This window comes from Schistocerca americana, chromosome X, assembly GCF_021461395.2.
Source record: "Schistocerca americana isolate TAMUIC-IGC-003095 chromosome X, iqSchAmer2.1, whole genome shotgun sequence".
Classification (NCBI taxonomy): domain Eukaryota; kingdom Metazoa; phylum Arthropoda; class Insecta; order Orthoptera; family Acrididae; genus Schistocerca; species Schistocerca americana.
This window is the reverse complement of record NC_060130.1, coordinates 852789579-852812350: the sequence shown is the minus strand read 5'-3', so window position 1 is coordinate 852812350 and position 22772 is coordinate 852789579. Positions and strand designations below refer to the sequence as shown.

The 22772-nt window shown below is 39.2% G+C and overlaps 1 protein-coding gene across 1 annotated transcript in view; it reads left to right on the top strand.

Annotated features, from left to right (window-relative positions):
• Positions 1 to 22033, top strand: part of LOC124555645 — a 268625-nt gene extending 246592 nt beyond the window's left edge. Inside the window, exon 7 of the mRNA XM_047129628.1 lies at positions 15235 to 22033. The gene's annotated coding sequence lies outside the window, so the exon portion shown is untranslated. The remainder of the gene's footprint in view (positions 1 to 15234) is intronic.
• Positions 22034 to 22772: the final 739 nt, after the last annotated feature.

The following is a 22772-nucleotide window of genomic DNA, read 5'->3' as shown; positions in this document are numbered from 1 at the left end:
CGAAAGTGAGGAGTCTTTCACATCGATTTTCTCAGAAATATATTTTTTTTATAAATGTAGTAGTTAAGTAAAATCTATTCCTAACACCTTTTACTAAATATCATGTACAAGTAAAATGTATTAGTTTCTAGACACTCATTTCAACATTGTTACACTAACAAATAAGAATTATTTCCAAGAATTGCTTTGACAAAGAAATATACATACACAAGTATTGAGATATTATCCTAACAAATGGTAGAAATGTTTAAAAAAAAGGGAAAACATCCAACAAGATAATTTTTTATTCTTTGTTTTTATAAGGAGAAAATAAGTAAAATACAGTTATTCTTTTTTTTATGAGGAGAAAATAAGTGGCATATAGTTTTAGTGTTTATTAGGGCTAACTTTTGTTCTTTATATACTGTCCATTTCAGAACTAATGACTTATTTTTATCGATAGTCTATTTTTTACTTAAGTCCATAGTCAATGACCGTTATTTTGTAGTTTATTAGCTGTCTGGTGTGCTTAACTTATTTACTTTTTCACACGTTTCTTTTGCACAATTCCTACATCACATAATTTGATTTCACACATTCACACAATCCTATGAATGTTTAAGCATGAGGTTGGCGAATGTTTTTTGCATGAAGGTGATGGACTTGAGCGAGATGGATGTGGGCAAGTATTTGATGTACAGCTTCGTTCGTCGTTCCTTGTTGGCTTTGCAAGTGTGTGTTGCTGTTGTGGAGGTCCCATAATGGAATGGGGCTGTGAGTGCAGAATCTCGTGGTTTACTGGCTTTGTATGTGTGAAAGTCATCGTTATGTGTCGCTGAAAGCGGTCGTTTTTCGTTGTAATACTTCGCAGACGACTTGTCTCGTAACTTCCACAGCATTGTTTCTAATAGGACCTCTTACTTTAATCTTACGTGTTTTCAGAACTGGCAATTCCTCATTGGCATTACACTGCATGAATAAATTTTCTGAGATCGCAGTCAGTTCACTTCCGCTATCAATTACAATATTGACTGGGATATGCTTTACCATGGCCTTCACAATTGGTTGAATTTGAAAGGGTTGGATCTGTTCTTCTTCTTCTTGCATCAACGAATCCTCCACTGAATCATACGTGAGTCTTTTTAGGAATTTCCCTTGTGAATTCGAACTTTCTGTAGGATAAGCTTCGACTGCTACTTCTCTCTCTTTTATTTCCTCTTCTCTGTTTCTTCCTTCATTTACGCTTTCTTCAACATCCTCTACTTTTTCCTCGTCCTCGTCTATCTTCTCCTTCCTCGTCACTACTTCCACATAATCGCATCTAAATGCTCTAATTATCGCTTCATAACTTCCTTCATTATATACGTTGCGTTGTGTGCCCACTCGTAACTTATTTTCAACTTCTGTCGACTGCGCATTATCCTCATTGAATTCGCTTTCCCTGGTTTCCATCTCAAATAGCTCTGCAATACTCATTACTTCGTCCTTTCCTCCTACATTCGTTGTGCATGCCTCTGGTAATTCATCTTCCTCGTCAGTATTCTCCCAATTAATTTCGTCCCAACACTATATTGTTATTTTCTTGTCTTCGTTTTCATCTGGTCCCTGCGGATTTGTTTCTTCCTTCTTCTCTTCTCGTGATAAGATTTTTACTTCTCTGTTCAAGGGGCTGCAATTGTCCTGGGTCGGTGCGTCATTCTCTTTGGCATGGGCGCTTAGCTGTCAATTCGAACGTTTATCGGGGTTTGGTGGTCTTACCTACACCTCTTCTATCTGTATTCTCTTTTCTTGTTCAGCTTGTTGATAGTGGTTTCTTTGTTGATAATTTGTCGGTCTATTGGTTCTCCAGCACCCGTTCCGGTTGTCGTTATTCCCTCTGTAATAGTTGTTGCCGTTCCTGGCTGAATTATAGTTATTGCCATATTCTCTTCTAAATCCATGACCGGTTCTTTGTTGAAATCTATTGTCGTTTCTTGGTGCGAAGTTATCACATGGTTCGTAATTAATGTTTCTTCGTACTGTGTCTTGTGGATTCCACTGCTTTTTGCTTTCGTTTTCACGTGCGCTTCGTCTTTTTCTTGCGTCATCTTCCGAAAATATGAACTCTAATTCCCTTAGAATACCTTTAAATGCTTCGACGTCATTGCCTCCGCGACCTACTAACGATTGCTGGTATTTCAATGGTAGCTTCATCGCACATAATTTAATCAACTCTCCGTCACTGTATGGTACATCTAAGCATTGATTTTTCTTTGCCATTAATTCGAAAAATTTGACGGGACTCTTGTCTCCTGAATTTTCAAAATATGGGTTCTGTAATAATTCGTACTTCACTCTGTTCTGTGCTTCGCTGGACCAATATCGTGAGAGAAACTTCTCTCTGAAATCTTCGTACGATCGGCATGTCGCTGCAACATTCTGCATGGTTTCTGCGACTGTTCCTGACATGTGTGCACATATAAAGTCTAATTTGGGTGTTAGCATTCAGTGTTCTGGTAATCCTACTCGGAATTGATCAATAAACGTTCGTGAATGTAATGAGTTTCCTTCTCGAAAGTGTCGAAATTTTCTGGCTGTGAGGAAATGATCGTTGTCGTACTTCGTCATAGTTCCATATGAAATTCGCGATTCTTCGCCACTTTTGTTTCTGATCATTTCTCCCGTCGTTCTTTCCGGTTGTGGTAGATCCATTGGATATTGTCCACTGTAACTTTCGCCTACCCTTGCGTAGAATCGTTAGAGTGGTACGCAATAATTTTCTTCCATCGGTTGTGAACGTGTAGCTGAATGCATTGCACTGTACTCTTCGCGACCTGGCTTTTCATTGTCAGGTATTCGTTCGGTATCTTGTCTGGCTAACCTTGCTGCTTCATTGCACGATCCAAACTGTCTTGAAACATACATTTGTGGTTCCGCATGTGTTTGTGATGACGTTTGTTCATCAAGAATTTCGAAACGTGTTTGTTGCTGTGCAGGCTGTCTGATTTCACGTATGTTACTTTCCGCCTGTGATTGGAATCGCAAATGCGTAATATCTTCGTTAATTGCTTGTTTTTCCGGTGCTGTTACAGATACGGATGTGGTTGCGGACTCTGTGCTTGTTCGATACTGTTTGCTACGCTCTTAAATGGTTTGCAACAACTCTGTTCGCAATTTCTGAAATTGTCGCTTCGTTTGCGCTTCTATTTTGACTATGCGGTTATCATATCTTTTCAGCGCTGCTTTTGTGATACGTTTGTGTAACACACTGTTTTCAACAACTTCACGCGCTGTACCTGCTGCTTGTCTAGTAATTTCGTTTATCTGTTTCTCTAGCTTCTTGACTTCTCCGTGGGTATTGTTACGTAATGTTTTGATCTCGTCCTGAATGTCATTACGCAATGTTTGTACGTCCTCTTGTACCTTGTCAATGTCTGTTCTCAATTGATTGTGACCTGTTATTAAGTTTCCTATCACTTCTCGAGGTTCTTTTGCCTCGTCTTCAACATGACTTAGGTGTAACTGAATTTTTTTGTTTTGTTCTTTAATCACACGCATTTGTCTCGTGGTTTCTGCATTTTGTTTCGTCATTTCTGCATTCTGAATTTTAATTTGGTTCGCAATTTCTTTATTTTGTCTTGTCATGGTTTCCGTCATTAATTGTAATAATTCTGCCAGATTGGTGGGTCCTATTGCGATTTCTTCCGACGTCCTACGCTCTGTGTTTTCGCCCAAGTGTTGGTTTGCAACCGATTGCATTGAACTGTGCGGTGACACGTTTCTGCTCGAATTCCTTGTACTCTGTGGTGAGGGAGCTCTGATTACTTGTACTATGGGTTCTACGTATTGAAGACGCAAGTTAGAATCCTCATCGACTGTCTCTCTACTTTCCTGCTCCTCTGTCGTATGCTGACTTACGTTTTCTATGCCTTGACGTACATTATCCTCGTTATGGTGCGTTATATGTCCTATTTCTCGCGATACTGCATCGTCTGTTGTACTGTCCTCTATTCTCTGTCCATTTTCATGCTGGGTCTCTACCTCAATTCGGTCAAGGTCTCGATCTGCCATTGCTAATCTTTCCGAATCCCTTATTTTCTGTTTTAAAAGCAATTCACGCGCCCTACTTCGAGTCAACATGCGCTCATACGATCTCACGCGTTTCATAAACTTTTTGTTCACACGACTTAACAAACCATTCACTTACTTGTTGGGTCAGAACCAACTTGTCAACGATGTATCCGCCACCTGTGCGCTTGCATTGGAGAGAAAACTTAATTCTAGCAATATTAAAATTCATAACTTAATTATGCTATTCTCTCTGCCAGAATGTCTCACTTTTATTGAATACTTTGTTACTATCTATCGCTGCAGCTACTGTTTTCGACTATTTATAACGTTCAAAAAAAATTTATTTTTTTTTATTACGAAAATTTTTCAACAGGATGTTTTTCTGACCTAGATAGGCATGTGGTCGACCTTCAATCATGGTATTTTACCATCCTGTCAGGGTCGCCATTTTCTAACATTCTGTGTGGTGTCTGTTTGTTCTATATCGTGTCTCCCTACCACTTTCGCGCCACGATGCTCTGAGCGTTTTTTTTAGGGAATTGACTAGTTTGAACCTGGGACCTGTTGCTGGTAAGGAGACGCCAGACCACACATGACATGTAGAGTTCAGAAGAGTTCAGTGAGACTAGCGATGATATAACCAAATACTTAATGATTTCAGCGTCAGCTCCACTGCACTCCCTGTAAAAGAATCTTAATACTAACTAAATTTAGTGGAAGGGGTTCAAGGCTTTCCTATTTTTAGTTAGCTGGTAAAATAACGTCGAAAAAGCAGTTAAGTTTACCAATGGAAATTTTATTCTACTCACAAAACATCGTTTATAAATTGCACTATTGATAAAAGGAAATGTTTTAATACAGAATGGTAAAAACCAACTGCGTTCAACAAAAATGTGAACGAATATTCCCTGAATGGGTTTCCAAGTTCTACAATGGAACGAAGGATGACCTATGCCATATCACATCTATAATCTAGGTTTAAATTAAGTTTCTCAAAAAAGCAAATTATCAACATGGTCTACAGTGACCCTCAATTATCTTTAATTACTTATCTAACTTGTCGTCAATTACAGTGGCTGATGCGGCTTCTCAATAACTATATAACAGAAAAATCATCACGTTTCAGATTTTTACTTCAAGTGGCAAATGTGAACACCATGAGCTTTAATTGACGATCGACACTGGTATTACGCAAAAAGGGGATGTAACAGATGAGACTTCTGCAGTTCTGAGTGAAGCCTTATGCGCTCAAAATGCGGCATCGCGTGCGGTCATTACCTTGTCAGTGTTCGTCAGGGGGCGGTGGCCGGCGCAGCTCCGTCCAGCTCGTCCTCTCGGAAGCAACTCTCAACTTCTCCTTACTACAATTTACCGAAGTTGGTTTAAAAAAAAAAAACTATCTGGCTGTGTTTTCAGCTGACCAATCAGGGTCTCAATGTTAACCTTAAGCTCCGCCTACAAAAATTCTGTCTATCCAATGAGAAACGTTGTACTTTTCGTGGTGGGGCAATGTTTTTAAAGTTTGCAAAGTAACAGAGACGCGAAAAAGTCTCACGCTAAAACTTGCAGCTGGTGTGGTCCTTTTAGCGTTATCATAAGATATATACTGTTCTTCTGGAGGGCTCTAGCTTTTAACATGGGCTGAGGGGTGGTCCTGATGTAACAGAGACGCGAAAAAGTCTCACGCTAAAAACTTGCGGGTGGTGTAGTCATAGCGGTTAGCTGGTGACGTGGGTGTCCGTCCCTTATCGTAGGGCCTTCTCGCTGAACACGGTTCTGCTTTCGGCTTCTGTTCTCGTTTCTCCCCTCGGAACTGCGTCTGTCTCACTGTGGGAAGGTATTACATGCATTTAGGAATTCTTGTGTTAGTCTGTGGTACTCCATTTGCTCACTCGTTGCTCGTATTACTTTGGTTAATTTAATGTCACGATTTATTCGGAGCTATGTGACGTACTACTGGATTTGCTTATCATGTCAGGGTTTTCGTGGAAAGTGTTGGATTTGCCTGTCACCTTACACATTCGTCAACAGTAGCTGTAGTCGAGGAATAATGTTGTGAACAGCACTGTAAAGCATGTCCGGAGTTATGGTGAGGCATTGGCATCGGATGTTGTCTTTCAGCATCCCTAGAGATGTCGGTCGATCACAATACACTGGCGACTTCAGGTAACCCCAAAGCCAATAATCGCACGGACTGAGGTCTGGGGACCTGGGAGGCCAAGCATGACGAAAGTGGCGGCTGAGCACACGATCATCACCAAACGACGCGTGCAAGAGATCTTTCACGCGTCTAGCAATATGGGGTTTTTTTGTGCTAATAAAACCCCATGTCATTCCAAGCATGTGTGTCAATTTTTACCTCTCTATCTACATTATTCCGTGGTTTATTAAGTTCTCAAATTTATACTGACTTTTTGGTCAACCGGTATTTTGCATATTTCACGCGGTTTTTTTTTTTTTTTTTTTTTTTTACGCATATGTCATGTATCTTTCTATCGAATTTCGCCCTGCAGTTTCATTTTCGCTCATCTGAGTGTTTATGCCGTCATGTCTCCTGAACTACGTGTTGTGTGATTATATAACCTTGCTGGTACATCCAGTGCCATATCTAAATACTGTTTACAAAATGTGTTGCTGATACAGCTAGTAGCAAAGAAGTAAAAACTTAAACGTCATGTTTCATTCGGCAGTTTTACTGCATGAGCTGCGAAAATGTTGTAAGCGACAAACTTTTTTCCTTTCATCATTTTGTGCGAGGTGTAAGCGAGAAGAAGTTCATAAAGGTTTGAAATTATGCGAGAAGTTTGATACAAGTCACAAAGTGCTCTCATTCTCAAATACTGGGTGAATAAAGTATGAGTATTCGCGCGTCGTCGGCCACACTGCTTTTTCGCCCCCACCCCAGCCCCATTGTTAGGTAAGTGGTTCTTCCCCATCATAGAGATTTTTTATAGACAGTAAATGATACCTGTACCAAGTTTCGCTGAAATCGATCCTGTGGTTTAGGAGGAGATGTGAAACATGCATGCCTAAAAACATACATACATACGTTCGTTTTTGCTGTATGTATGGATACAATAACTGAACGGTTCTTCGGTGACTGCCGTGAATTTATTTTAATCTTTAATCCCTATTCAGAGAATGTGTAACAATTACGTTTATATATAATATTCTATAAATGGTGATTAGTTATTAATATAAATTTAGACCAGTCTTCGAAAAAATTACACAAAGGGATAATATGGCACACATCTCGTCTTTTTTTTTTTTGTTATGAGTCATCAGTCTTCTGACTGGTTTCATGCAGCCCGCCACGAACCCTTCTCCTGCTCCAATTTTTTCATGTCAGTGTAGCACTTGCAACTTATGTCTTCTATTATTTGCTGGCTGTATCCCAATCTCTGTCTTCCTCGTGCCATGGAAATTATTCCCTGATGTCTTAACAGATGTCCTATCATCCTTGTCAGGGTCTTCCCTTTATTCCTTTCCTCGCCGATTCTGCGAAAAACCACCTCAGTCCTTACCTTATCCGTCCACCCGGTTTTCAAAGTTCTTTTGCAGTACAACATCCCAAATGCTTCTATTCTCTCCTGCTGTTCCAGTTTTTCCACAGTCCATGTGTCACTGCCATATAATGCTGTGCTCCAGACGTACATTCTCAGAAATTTCTTCCTCAAATTAAGACCTATCTGAATATAGTAGACTTTGAATCTTTGAATATAGTAAACTTCTCTTTGCCAGAAATTCGCTTTCTGCCAGTGCTAGCCTGCTTTTTATGACCTCCTTGCTCCGTCCATCATGGGTTATTTTGCTGCCTTGGTAGCAGAATTACTTAACTTCATCGACTTCGTGATCACCAATCCTGATATTAAGTTCCTCGTTGTTCTCATTTCTGCTACTTCCCATTACTTCCGACTTTCTTCAGTTTACTCTCAATCCATATTCTGTACTCATTAGACAGTTCATTCCGTTCAACAGGTCCCGTAGTTCTTCTTCAGTTTCACTGAGGATAGCAATGTCATCATCGAATCATTTCTTTTATTTCCGTCACTGCTTCTTCGATGTATAGACTGAACAACGGAGGCGAAAGACTGCACTCCTGGAAATTGAAATAAGAACACCGTGAATTCATTGTCCCAGGAAGGGGAAACTTTATTGACACATTCCTGGGGTCAGATACATCACATGATCACACTGACAGAACCACAGGCACATAGACACAGGCAACAGAGCATGCACAATGTCGGCACTAGTACAGTGTATATACACCTTTTGCAGCAATGCAGGTTGCTATTCTCCCATGGAGACGATCGTAGAGATGCTGGATGTAGTCCTGTGGAACGGCTTGCCATGCCGTTTCCACCTGGCGCCTCAGTTGGACCAGCGTTCGTGCTGGACGTGCAGACCGCGTGAGACGACGCTTCATCCAGTCCCAAACATGCTCAATGGGGGACAGATCCGGAGATCTTGCTGGCCAGGGTAGTTGACTTACACCTTCTAGAGCACGTTGGGTGGCACGGGATACATGCGGACGTGCATTGTCCTGTTGGAACAGCAAGTTCCCTTGCCGGTCTAGGAATGGTAGAACGATGGGTTCGATGACGGTTTGGATGTACCGTGCACTATTCACTGTCCCCTCGACGATCACCAGTGGTGTACGGCCAGTGTAGGAGATCGCTCCCCACACCATGATGCCGGGTGTTGGCCCTGTGTGCCTCGGTCGTATGCAGTCCTGATTGTGGCGCTCACCTGCACGGCGCCAAACACGCATGCGACCATCATTGGCACCAAGGCAGAAGCGACTCTCATCGTTGAAGACGACACGTCTCCATTCGTCCCTCCATTCACGCCTGTCGCGACACCACTGGAGGCGGGCTGCACGATGTTGGGGCGTGAGCGGAAGACGGCCTAACGGTGTGCGGGACCGTAGCCCAGCTTCATGGAGACGGTTGCGGATGGTCCTCGCCGATACCCCAGGAGCAACAGTGTCCCTAATTTGCTGGGAAGTGGCGGTGCGGTCCCCTACGGCACTGCGTAGGATCCTACGGTCTTGGCGTGCATCCGTGCGTCGCTGCGGTCCGGTCCCAGGTCGACGGGCACGTGCATCTTCCGCCGACCACTGGCGACAACATCGATGTACTGTGGAGACCTCACGCCCCACGTGTTGAGCAATTCGGCGGTACGTCCACCCGGCCTCCCGCATGCCCACTATACACCCTCGCTCAAAGTCCGTCAACTGCACATACGGTTCACGTCCACGCTGTCGCGGCATGCTACCAGTGTTAAAGACTGCGATGGAGCTCCGTATGCCACGGCAAACTGGCTGACACTGACGGCGGCGGTGCACAAATGCTGCGCAGCTAGCGCCATTCGACGGCCAACACCGCGGTTCCTGGTGTGTCCGCTGTGCCGTGCGTGTGATCATTGCTTGTACAGCCCTCTCGCAGTGTCCGGAGCAAGTATGGTGGGTCTGACACACCGGTGTCGATGTGTTCTTTTTTCCATTTCCAGGAGTGTATATCCCCGTCTTACACCATTTTTAATCCGTGCACTTCGTTCTTGATCTTCCATTGTTATTGTTCCCTCTTGTTTACTGTAAATATTTTACGCTGCCTTCTTTCCCTATATTTACTCCTATTTTTGTCAGGCTTTCGAGCGTCTTGCACCACTTTATATTGTCGAATGCTTTTTCGAGGTCGACAAATCCTATGAACGTTTCTCGATTTCTCTTCAGTATTGCTTTCATCATCAACTGCAACGTCAGAGCCGGCCTTTGTGACCGAGCGGTTCTAGGCGCGTCAGTCCGGAACCGCGCTGCTGCTACGGTCGCAGGTTCGAATCCTGCCTCGGGCGTGGATGTGTGTGATGTCCTTAGGTTAGTTAGGTTTAATTAGTTCTAAGTCTAGGGGACTGATGACCTCAGATGTTAAGTACCGTAGTGCTCAGAGCCATTTGAACCATTTTTTTTGCAACGTCAGAATCACCTCTCTAGCACCGTTATCTTTCCTAAGGCAAAATTGATCGTCATTTAACACATCCTCAATTTTCTTTTTCATTCTTCTGCATACTATTCTTGTCAGCAACTGGGAAACACGAGTGCGATAATTCTCGTACTTGTTGGCTCTTGCAATCTTGGGAATTGTGTGGATGATGTTTTTCCGGATGTCTGATGGTATATCGTGAGTCTTATACATTCTACACACCAACGTGAATAACAGGTTTGTTCCCACTTCCCGCAATGATTTTAGAAATTCCGATGGAATGTTATCCATCCTGCCTTCAAAAACTCTTCTGAATTCCGATTCCAATACTGGATACCTACGTCTTATCTATCGGCTCCTGTTTCTTCTTTTGTCACGTGATCGGATAAGTCCTCCCCCTCATAGAGGCTCTCACTCTACTCTTTCCATCTATCTGCTCTCTCCTCCCCATTGAACAGTGGAATTCCCGTTGCACTTTTCATGTTACCACTCTTGCTTTTAATTTCACCGAAGGTTGTTTTGATTTTTTTATGTGATGACGGCAGTTATGAGTCGAAGGGGGCGAAAGGGAGAGTGTGGTTGGAAAGGGAGTGACAGAGGGTGGTAGCCTATCCCCTTCGTTATTCATTACATACATTGAACAAGCAATAAAGGAAACCAAAGAAAATTTTGGAGTAGGAATTAAAGTTCACGGAGAAGAAATAAAAGAAAATGGTTCAAACGGCTCTGAGCGCTATGGGACTTAACTTCTAAGGTCATCAGTCCCCTAGAACTTAGAACTACTTAAACCTAACTAACCTAAGGACATCACACACATCCATGGCCGAGGCAGGATTCGAACCTGCGACCGTAGCGGCCGCGCGGTTCCAGACTGCAGCGCCTTTAACCGCTTGGCCACCCCGGCCGGCGAAGAAATAAAAACATTGAGGTTTTCCGATGACATTGTAATTCTGTCTGTGACAGCAGAGGGCATGGAAGAGCAGTTGAACGGAATGGACAGTGTCTTGAAAGAAGGATATAAGATGAACATTAAAAAAATCAAAACGAGGATAATGGAATGTAGTCGAATTAATTCAGGTGATGCTAAGGGAATTAGATTAGGAAACGAGACACTTAAACTAGTAGATGAGTTTTGTTGTTTGGGCAGCAAAATAACTGAGGATGACTGAAGTACAGACAATACAAAATGTAGACTGCTAATGGCAAGAAAAGCATTTCTGAAGAAATTTCTTGACATGGGATATAGATTTAAGTGTTAGGAAGTCCTTCCCGAGGGTATTTGTCCGGAGTGCAGCAATGTATGGAAGTGAAACATGGGCGATAAACAGTTTAGATAAAAAAAATCTAGAAGCTTTCGAAATGTGGTTCTACAGAAGAATGCTGAAGATTAGATGAGTCGATCACGTAACTAATGAGATACTGTATACAGGGTGTTACAAAAAGGTACGGCCTAACTTTCAGTAAACATTCCTCACACACAAATAAAGAAAATATGTTATGTGGACATGTGTCCGGAAATGCTTAATTTCCATGTTAGAGCTCATTTTAGTTTCGTCAGTATGTACTGTACTTCCTCGATTCACCGCCAGTTGGCCCAATTGAAGGAAGGTAATGTTGACTACGGTGCTTGTGTTGACATGCGACTCATTGCTCTACAGTACTAGCATCAAGCACATCAGTACGTAGCATCAACAGGTTAGTGTTCATCACGAGCGTGTTTTTGCAGTCAGTGGAATGTTTACAAATGCGCAGTTGGCAGATGCCCGTTTGATGTATGGATTAGCACGGGGCAATAGCCGTGGCGCGGTACGTTTGTATCGAGACAAATTTCCAGAACGAAGATGTCCCGACAGGAAGACGTTCGAGCAATTGATCGGCGTCTTAGGGAGCACGGAACATTCCAGCCTATGACTCGCGACTAGGGAAGACTTAGAATGACGAGGATACCTGCAATGGACGAGGCAATTCTTCGTGCAGTTGACGATAACCCTAATGTCAGAGTCAGAGAAGTTGCTGCTGTACAAGATAACGTTGACCACGTCACTGTATGGAGAGTGCTACGGGAGAACCAGTTGTTTCCGTACCATGTACAGCGTGTGCAGGCACTATCAGCAGGTGATTGGCCTCCATGGGTACACTTCTGCGAATGGTTCATCCAACAATATGTCAATCCTCATTTCAGTGCAAATGTTCTCTTTACGGATGAGGCTTCATTCCAACGTGATCGAATTGTAAATTTTCACAATCAACCTGTGTGGGCTGACGAGAATCCGCACGCAATTGTGCAATCACGTCATCAACACAGATTTTCTGTGAACGTTTGGGCAGACATTGTTGGTGATGTCTGGATTGGGCCCCATGTTCTTCCACCTACGCTCAATGGAGCACGTTATCATGATTTCATACGGGATACTCTACCTGTGCTGCTAGAACATGTGCCTTTACAAGTACGACACAACATGTGGTTCATGCACGATGGAGTTCCTGCACATTTCAGTCGAAGTGTTTGTACGCTTCTCAACAACAGATTCGATGACGGATGGATTGGTAGAGGCGGACAAATTCCATGACCTCCACGCTCTCCTGACCTCAACCATCTTGACTTTCATTTGTGTGGGCATTTGAAAGCTCTTGTCTACGCAACCCCGGTACCAAACGTAGAGACTCTTCGTGCTCGTATTGTGGACGGCTGTGATACAATACGCCATTCTCCAGGGCTGCATCAGCGCATCAGGAATTCCATGCGACGGAGGGTGGATGCATGTATCCTCGCTAACGGAGGACATTTTGAACATTTCCTGTAACAAAGTGTTTGAAGTCACGCTGGTACGTTCTGTTGCTGTGTGTTTCCATTCCATGATTAATGTGATTTGAAAAGAAGTAATAAAATGAACTCTAACATGGAAAGTAAGCGTTTCCAGACACAAGTCCACATAACATATTTTCTTTCTTTGTGTGTGAGGAATGTTTCCTGAAAGTTTGGCCGTACCTTTTTGTAACACCCTGTAGAATTGAGGAGACAAGGAATCTGTGCCATAGCTTGATCAAAAGAAGGGATCGGTTGATTACATTCTGAGACGTCAAGGGATCACCAATTTAGTATTGGAGGGGGACGGGGAGGGGGGGGGGTCACAAACCATAGAGGGAGACCGACAGATGAATACAGTAAATAGATTCAGAAATATGTAGGCTGTAGTAGTTATTCGGAGATGAAGATGTTCGTATTGAATAGAGTAGCATTGAGAGCTGCATCAAACCAGTTTACGGACTGAAGACAACAACAACAACATATGCTGAGTCAGTCGTTCAAAAAATCGTTTCTTTTTCAACTTATTCACATTTTTCATGTAGCCATTACCCCTTAATTTCCCTGCACCTCCTATTTATTTCATTTCTAAGGGACTCGTATTTCTGTATTCCTGAGTTTCCCTAAACATTTTCGTACCTCCCTCTTTCGTCGATCAACTGAAATATTTCTTCTCTTACCCATATTTCATCGCAGTTACGTTCCTTGTACCTACGTTTATCTCTCCAACTCCCGTGACTGCCCTGTTTAGAAATGTCCATTCCGCTTCAACTGAACTGCCTACTGAGATATTCAAATTTCGCAATATCCATAGGTGAGAACTTCAAGCGTATCTCTCCGTTTCTTAGTACTTTCGTATCCCACTTCTTTGCACATTAATTCTTCCTAACTAGTCTCGGTAAACTTCAATCTATTCTTTATCATTACCAAATTGTGATTTGAGTCTATATCTGTCCCTGGGTACGCCTTACAATCCAACACTGTTTTCGGAATCTCTGCCTGGCCACGATGTAATCTAACTAAAATCTTCCTGTATTTCCTGGCCTTTTCCAAGTATACCTCCTCTTCTTGTGATTCTTGAATAGAGTACTCGCTATAACCACCTGAAATTTATTGCAGAATTCAATCAGTCTTTCTCCTCTCCTTACAAGTACCAAGCCTTTATTCTCATGTAGCCCTTTCTTCTACTCTTTCCGCTACAACCGCATTCCAATCCCCCATGACTGTTCGATTTTCAACTCCCTTTACGTACTGAATTATCCGTTCAATATCTTCGTATACCTTCTCTGTCTCTTCGTCTTCTGCATGCGACGTCGGCATCTATACCTGAACTATTGTTGTCAGTGTTGGTTGATTCTGATGAGAGCAACAAACACTTAACTGTTCACAGTAATTCATTCTCTGTCCTATCTTCCTGTTCATAACGAATCCCACTCTTGTTTTACCATTTCCTGTTGATATTACCCTGTACTCGTCTTACCAGAAATCCTTGTCCTCTTTCCATATTTCTTCACTGATGCCCACTGTATCTAGATTGAGCCTTAGCATTTCCCTTCACAGAATTTACAGCTTCTCTACCACGTTCAAACTACTGACAATCCATTCCCAGACCCGTAGCACACCATCCTTCCGCTAGTTACTCAATCTTTTTTTCATGGTCACCTCCCCCTTGATAGTCCATTGCCAGAGATCCGAATGGAGAACTAGTCTGGAATCGTTTTCCAACGGAGAGATCGTCATGACACTTTCTCAATCACATCTCGCTATTAGCCCATTAAAGGATGTTTCCGTGACCAAAGGAATACAGAAATGGCGCGCTTTCTTGTCGCGGAGACGTAGCGGTGACGTTGCTCTGTACTCTGTTTTCGTTTGACGGAGGAGATATGTCCTCTCACACTCATGCTCTCATTTGTTTGAACTGGACGAACTTTGTATGTTTTTCGTCTGAACCGTAGACTATAGCATCGAACTTTTTTCCAGACATCACTCTTCCTATTATAAAGCATATTTCCAGTTGCATACACTTCATCACTTAATTTTCGTCTTACACCCTCCACAGGGTCACAAAACACAGCTCCATTAGAGGCCGACAAGCGATCATTTTCGACGTCAGTACCACTTTACTACAGCAAGACCTGTACTCAACTTCCGTACTAGGTCACGACTAGCCTTACACTCCTTAACGCTACAGAGTGAAAGAACGAGTTGACGAGTAGGAAGGAACAGCAGCTCCGCCGTTCTGACTTGTACTCGCAGACCTATAGCGGAAGGAAGCCAGTATAGCAACGACGTAAAAACAGCACCTTGATTTCTAATGTGTGCACCCCTGAACATTAGCTTCGTACTCGCTCCGTTTCTGATCTGTAATATGTAGGAATAAATTTACAAAACCTGTAAGTCTATTCAATTTTGTTTCAGATGTCTCAAGAAGCCTACGGAAGAGAGTATGCCAACCCAGCCTAATTTTCTGTGTGTTCCAAGCGCCTGCATTAGTGCAAGAACAAATTACCCAAGCAACTGTTCTTCCAGTAGCTGAGAGAAACGCACACAGTGGAACATGAGGTTCTCACAGTGTGGGATATCAAAACAAACATCAGCGAGATTCATCCGTAGTTCAACAATTTTTATTCCAGTGTCGTTTTTGACACATTCTCGAAGCTCATAAACAGGAAACACATAACTGTCTGTGCTTTTCTACGTGACTGGATGGAACTGGTGGCACAAGTATCAACAACTAATGTATTCTGTTGTTATTTAAGTACTGGTTGGGATAAGAAAAACGCTTGAAATGTCTCTCTTTTATTAAGAATGAAATCAGATTACATATAGTGGGAAAACAAAACCTGTGTCAATTCATGATTACTTTAGGGATTTTAATTATAATACTTACTAGATTTGCTCATTAGAAAGTATTCACAGATTAAGCACCTAAACGCTCAAATAAATATAAAATTTTAGACATACTGTAGCAAATTAGGTTTTAAAATTCACACCAATTGCTTCCTGAACAACTATTACCTTTATTTCCTAGCATGAGTGATAGTACATTATGAAACAAATTATACAGCTATAGTTCCAATTCTCTACAAACATATGCTCTGTCAGACATCACAGCACTATGATTTTATGAAATATTCTTTGTTTATCTGATTATTCGTTACATTCAAACGTAAATAACCTAGGTCCAGTCCTTTCTTTTTGAAAATGTCCTTTTAAGCAGAACGTAAATGACTGCTGAAATCAGTGAGACACAAAGCTGCCCTCAACCCTTAACTAATACAAATGCAAGTAGTGTGTTTTAAAGCCATAACAAGAATAAACTAGTTTTTGAATTTGAAATAGATGAAATATGTAAGACAACAAAATTTTATCCAAGGTAAAAGCTGTGACTAACAAAGTCAATCTGATGCCTCTAAAAATCTTCCAAGTAGCTCTCTTATGAAAGAAATGCCTATTCTAATAATCAGTAGTTTCACTAGATATTTTTATAGAAAAGTCAATTTTACAACATAGATAATGAAGAAGAATTTCTTTGAAAGTAAAGCTCCTGGCATAAGACTAGAAATCACTGGGAACAGAAATGTTTCATACTACACATGCTTGTAAATAGGTAAAGGTTATTTAATTAGTAGTAGATTAGCATCTGTTTAACTCACATATCACAAAACATCAAATTCAGCGCTTAAACAGAATAAAATATTCATACATCTCTCATATGACCTAAAAAGTTTATTCGTTTTTAAACCAGTCATAGCCAGTTGAAGCCTGAAAAACCTTACACATCTAGAAGAGAAGCATACACATTTCATAGGTGCCTCATTAATGAAAGTTATTCTAGGGATTTAAGTAGTAGAACTCATAGAGAAAGAGCTTTTTTATACTCTAATTTTATAGTATTTGGTAACAGAACTAATGGCCAACAATATGAAATGAACTTTTCATGGCAGTGAAATCAAATATCAGAAAATACATACTTGTATATCCATTTTGATGTGGTATATATTTAGAACTAATGAGCAGTTTCAAAATAAAGCAGACCAAGCAAATATTTCTTGGTATAATCATCACCTTTCAGTGTAAAATAAATAACACACAAACACTCTATTGCCTCAGGAAAAATTTGGACTATCTTGTTAATAGCTATTTACCACTCATATTTCAGACAGCTTCTTATGATCATAAACAGCTACAGCATGTGTTTCAGGATGCAAAGATTGATACAACAAGCTTTTCGTCAGTATCTATGAATGTTTCAAATGGAAATATGCTATTCATTGATTTTAAAAAGACATTTACCTCTGAGAACCAAGAAATCTGATTAGTTTCACCTTCTAAGAAAAAGTTAGATGTATAGCGTTCATAAATACGTAGATGAATGTCGGTAAGATGCATTACAATTTTTGAGTCTTTTTTGCTCCAATCAGAGTCAATACTGAGAGGGGCAAATTCCTTGCTTTTGTTTCCAGTAAGTGTTTATAAATGTAATGGACAGAAAAGGCATATAAATAACTTTCCTCTTTACAAAAGCCATCCATAATTTTGTTATTTACCAATATGTACAGGAATTACATTTCAGTGGATATGAGCAGTACCATTAAAATTTCAATTTTGAATATAAACATCAAGTAATAATCTCATTGCATCCTCTGAAAGACAGAGAGGGATTTCAAATGTGTCTACAGTAGTACCAGAAGCAGAAATATGAAAGAAAGCCATAGAATAAAACCATCATAATTGAATCATCTAATCAAACCCATTCTGAACATGTGTTCAGCAACAAACCACTAAGTATTGGTCTTAATGACAATCAAACAGAACTTTTGCAAGATAAAATGCTCCTTTTTGTGTTATACACTGAAATGAGAAGGAAACTTTTATGACCAAATGAATTCATACAGTTAATTATAGTTGACACTGTTACTATAACTGGCAAATGGTGCAATAGGAAATAATAATCTTGAACTAAACAATATCCCCAATATATTTGGGGCCTAATAAAGTATATCCAGAAGTGGAGCGTTCTGAGCAACTGTTTCTAAATCAGGACCCAGCAAGACAGTACAGTGCTCAGACAATGGACATGTACCCATGAGGATGGCAGTTCAAATCCTCATCTTACCATCCTGATTTTGGTTTTCTATGCTTTCCCTAAATCATTTAATGTGAAGCCTGGAAGGTTCCTTTGAAAGGCTTGGTTGATTTTGTGAGCTTGTGCTCTATCTCTAATGATGTCATAAATGATAGAATGTTAAATTCTAATCTTCCTTCTTTCCTTTTGTCTACTCAGTAACAGGTTTCAATTTGTTTAATTAAGGTTCCTAAGAATAAGCAAACTCTGTAAAACATTCAGTGGCAATAACAAGGTTTTCTACATGATCTCACAGAATCCCCCATAAACATTCTTATGTTTAGAATGTCAAATCAAACACTTTTCAGCTGTCTAAATTGATTTGACATTCTGCACTGACCAGCTGAGGTCCTGCAACCATCTCTGAAAAGATGGACATACAGAGACTTCTCATGTTTAGTTTCTAGATAGTGTTTGTACAGAAGCTACTGATAGTGTATACAAACAAATTAAGAATTTAACGAATATTATTCTGTTTGTATCATTATACTGAAGAGGTGAGACAATTTTATATACTTATGTCATTTGAACTTCTCAGAGTCAGTCACAGTAACAGCTTTGACATAAGAGCATTCATGGAAATATTTTTAGAACAGTGTGTATAATTCTGTTCTATCACATACTCTTCTCATAGTGGTGAATCTTACATTTAATATTATTTTATTGTGTAAACCTGCCATAACATTCCTTCAAGATTTGCTGTCATCTAAAATGACACTGGAAACAGATTGTGGCTAGGTTTCGTGTAGAAAAATCAATGCCAAATATGAAAATTATTGATTATTCTTTTGTCATATGTTCCATAGTGCCTTCATAAACTTATAAAAAGTATACTGAATAGGAAAGTGGAAGGATATTTTCTTTTGGACTTGTATGTTTATGAAGTATAGGTAACAGAAATTTTGCCAATTATTGATTGTATAATATTAACAGAACCTTATAGTACTATTCATAGTATTATCAAATAGTAAAGATCATGTTGTTCCTAGTGCTTCATAATTCTGGTGAGGCACAAGCTAAAACCGTTTCATTTACTCACTTCAGAAAAAACACTACATGTCATAAAAAAGTCACAGCCTTTTAATTCTCTTTCATTATCAAAAAAAATGCAATGAATTTATGTACCTACCTTCTACAGGTATTGTCATTCAGAAATCTGTTTTTAATAGAACTAAATTCCTATATGGTCTGAACAATGAATGAAACCAGGTTTATAGTTCTTGAATATCAACATCAAAATGGATATAATACATTACTGCTTGAGCTTAGCTTCACTTGAAAACAAATTTTTAGCCTAATGAAACACAAACTCCATTTTGTGCTTTTAACAGTAGTAGAATAAGCAGTAATATTTGGTAAAAGCAAGGCTGGAGTATCTATATAGTCACCCATTTTTTGGGTTTCCTAAATTCAAAAAGATGGATGCTAAAGTTCTTCCTTCGAAAATGCTGGTCGGATCTCCTTCCCATCATTGTTAATCTGAGCTTGTACTCATTCTCTGATGACCTGCGTAAAGAAATACTACATTTGTTCATTATTTTTGCCATACTAGATTAACTACACTATAGTATTAATATACAAACAATCACTAACTAATGAAAGTTACACTCTGATAGTTATCTGTTATGTTTATTTTAAGAATCTCAAAATTTTTCATCTATGTAATATATTATAGTAATGTTTGGAATACAGTAAAATAATATGTTATATTAGCCACTCTACCTGCCAAATTGTCATAAATCCTCATATAATTTTGATGTCAGATATTCCTGTTTGTTAGTGTCAGATATTATTAAGTTAAAATTTTGTGACCATATTGCACTTTATGAGCACATTTTCATTAATGTTACTCACCCTCTGCAAATGGAAAGTTAGATACCCAAAGGAAAAGAAAGTTTCATTCTTTTTGTAAATGATAACTTTCTTTATGTTTGTCTGGGACACAACACTGAAACCTTGAGTGATATCTGTATTATTCCCTGTAACACTGTTAATACTGTAAATGCAGCTGGTGTACTGCTGAGATGGGTATTTTTAAACTCCGTATTTGTTGATATGATCGTTTGCTCTTAGTGGTACCTCCATCCACATTGGTGCCAGGTTTGATGCTTAAATCTCCTATTTTCAAGCAGTTGACTGTTTTATTCAGAATTTCTTTAAATTGTTATTTTATGGTGTTTTCCTAGTATTTTATTCATATAGGGATATCTAGAGAAGCTTTCACACTTACAGTGAACAGGACTGTGATGGAAAAAGGGGAAAATATGCAACACACAAAAAGAGAAAACAGTTAACAACTTGAAAATCAATTAGTTACTAGATGAACTGCATTGAATTACTTTGTAAAATAAGATATTTACGTCACAAAGTTACTGTACTTTCTAGAGTCTGTAAAGTAAATTGAAATTCTTGTCTTACCGAAGTTGCCATTTGCAGGCAATGAGCTACACGAGCATTTTAGTCTTCATAGGTTGTAGAAGTATTATATATACTTCTAACGAATTCTGCTACATTTCTGCATTGTATCATTATAGATTTGTGACAAAGATTGTATACCCACTCTTTCAATAACAGAAGCAAACTTAGTTGTAAGTACAGAGCATACACACATATACAACTGCTTCAGGCGATAGGTGTTTAAATTGCTACTATGTTTTCTCTCATAAGTGCAAGGCAGTTTAACAGATTACCCTATTAAATATAATAGCTAATGAAAAGTAAGATAATTATGTAATTGTAACATATGTTCTGTTATATATTTCTTGCATTTTAAAGAAACAGCTCTTCAGGAACTTATAACCTATCCTCTTTATTTGAGAAAAATTGTTGAAATTTTTTTGTGATGTTTCACATTAGTAGTGTGGATTTTGTGATTCTTATACAATTTCTAATGTATTCTAAAATAAGTATAGCAGTTTTTAAAGTTTAGTGTATGACTGTCTTTGTAAATTGTGCAAGCTTTTAAAATTTACATTGCACAAATTTTATTCTAAATTTGTGTCACAGTTAACAGTGCTTTCTATTGAAACATATTTTTGATAATAAAGAAGGTAGACCACACAAAGTTGCACAAGCCGGGCATAGTTTTCTGTTTACTTGGTCTATTCATAAGAGAAGGAAGAACCTATGAGAGCCTTTATCATATACAAAAAATCCTGAAGCATCTCTTGATACTGATACAGGAGTTTACTTTATTGTATATTTTTGTCATGTACATACAAAAATGTAAAAGATGCCTATAAAATACTGAGTGCCTTTAACTGGTTTAACAGAATGTTTGTACAGCAATCCCACTCTAAAATAATGTACTTTAAATATGAACAATGTCTCTGGCATAATACACTGTCTTTCACAAATCTCAAAATTGCTGCATTGTTTTGAAATGGTACTCGGCATTTAAGCATTTGACACTAATGCATAACATTAGTTTTCTGTAATTTGCTGCATAAATTTTATTACATTTAATATGAAAACTGACAGTTGTAGTAAGCTGCTTAACAGATTTTAGAGTATATCTTGTTTTCATGTATTTTTGTATATTGCTTCACAAATTCTTTGTTGATACAGCAAACCCATTCAGATTTGTTTCGATTTTGTAAACTGAAACACAGTATGTAAACTATTATACAATTTTCTTTCTACATTAATACCTCATGCTTCTTGCTAATGCATTCCAGCTGCGTAATAGGCACTGGCAATTATAGTATTTACACATACTGTGCTTCAGAAAAAAGTGCTTTATTGTATAATGGTAAGAGACAGGAGCAGAAATCAAGATACTGTATTTATGTACAAAAATATTGAGTGTTTTTTAATCTTGAGTGAAACAATGTATTTTAAAGAGTTTTAATTGGAAATTTCTTACTTTTACACAGTCGTTTTCAAGTATGTACCTGTAACTCACAGTTGTTCATACATTTGTGGTTTCTACTCATAAGCAAATTGAATGCCAACACTTGGAATATGCACTTTTACAGTAATGTAGGTAACGAACAATGACTACCAATTGTTAATAGTATTTTCTTGTAAGAGGAGATTTCCTTCTGCATGACTATTGCTGATGCAAATAAATTTTTCATTATTTGCAAATGTTATTTTGGTACATTCATTAGAAGATAATGTGCAAGTATTTCATATGGCTCACCTGTTTCGGGATCCTATTCCAGATACACTTCAAGCTATTGCAGAAGAAGTAACACTACAAGCATTTCAAGCCATCAAATGCCTTTTTTTGTTTTTGTAGGGATACTTCTATATGATTTCTAACAGTATAAATTGTGAAACTCATAGTTTGATCTCGTCATTAGTGGCATTGAAAAATAGGAGACAATAATGGTTGAAGGCCTGATTGATCCTTTACAGGTTTTACACAAAATTTTGTACTGAATTAGCTCAACTTTAACTATAATTTACTATTGAATCCCTAATGACAATATTCTTTTAGTGAATGGAGCAAAGCAATCATCACATCCATACACAAAAAAGAACCTGAACTAATCTCCGCTGTTTATACAGCATAATCATACAGCACATTCTAAATTTTGATAATGATCTGTGTTACATAAAATAGCTTTCTGCTTAGTAATTAGCATGAATTATGAAAACTGGTCGTATGTAATGAAGTTCATCCTTCACATCAAGGATATCCTGAGAGTGACACATAGAAACAGCCACATGGATCCAATATTTCTAAGACTTTCAAGAGAACGTTAGTATGTTTCAACTAAAATAACTCTGTGATTCATAATGCAGTGAGTCAGGTGGAAGGGGCCAGCCATTAGCCTATCAAGGTTTATGATTGAGTCACACGTTGCATCATTTTGTAGGT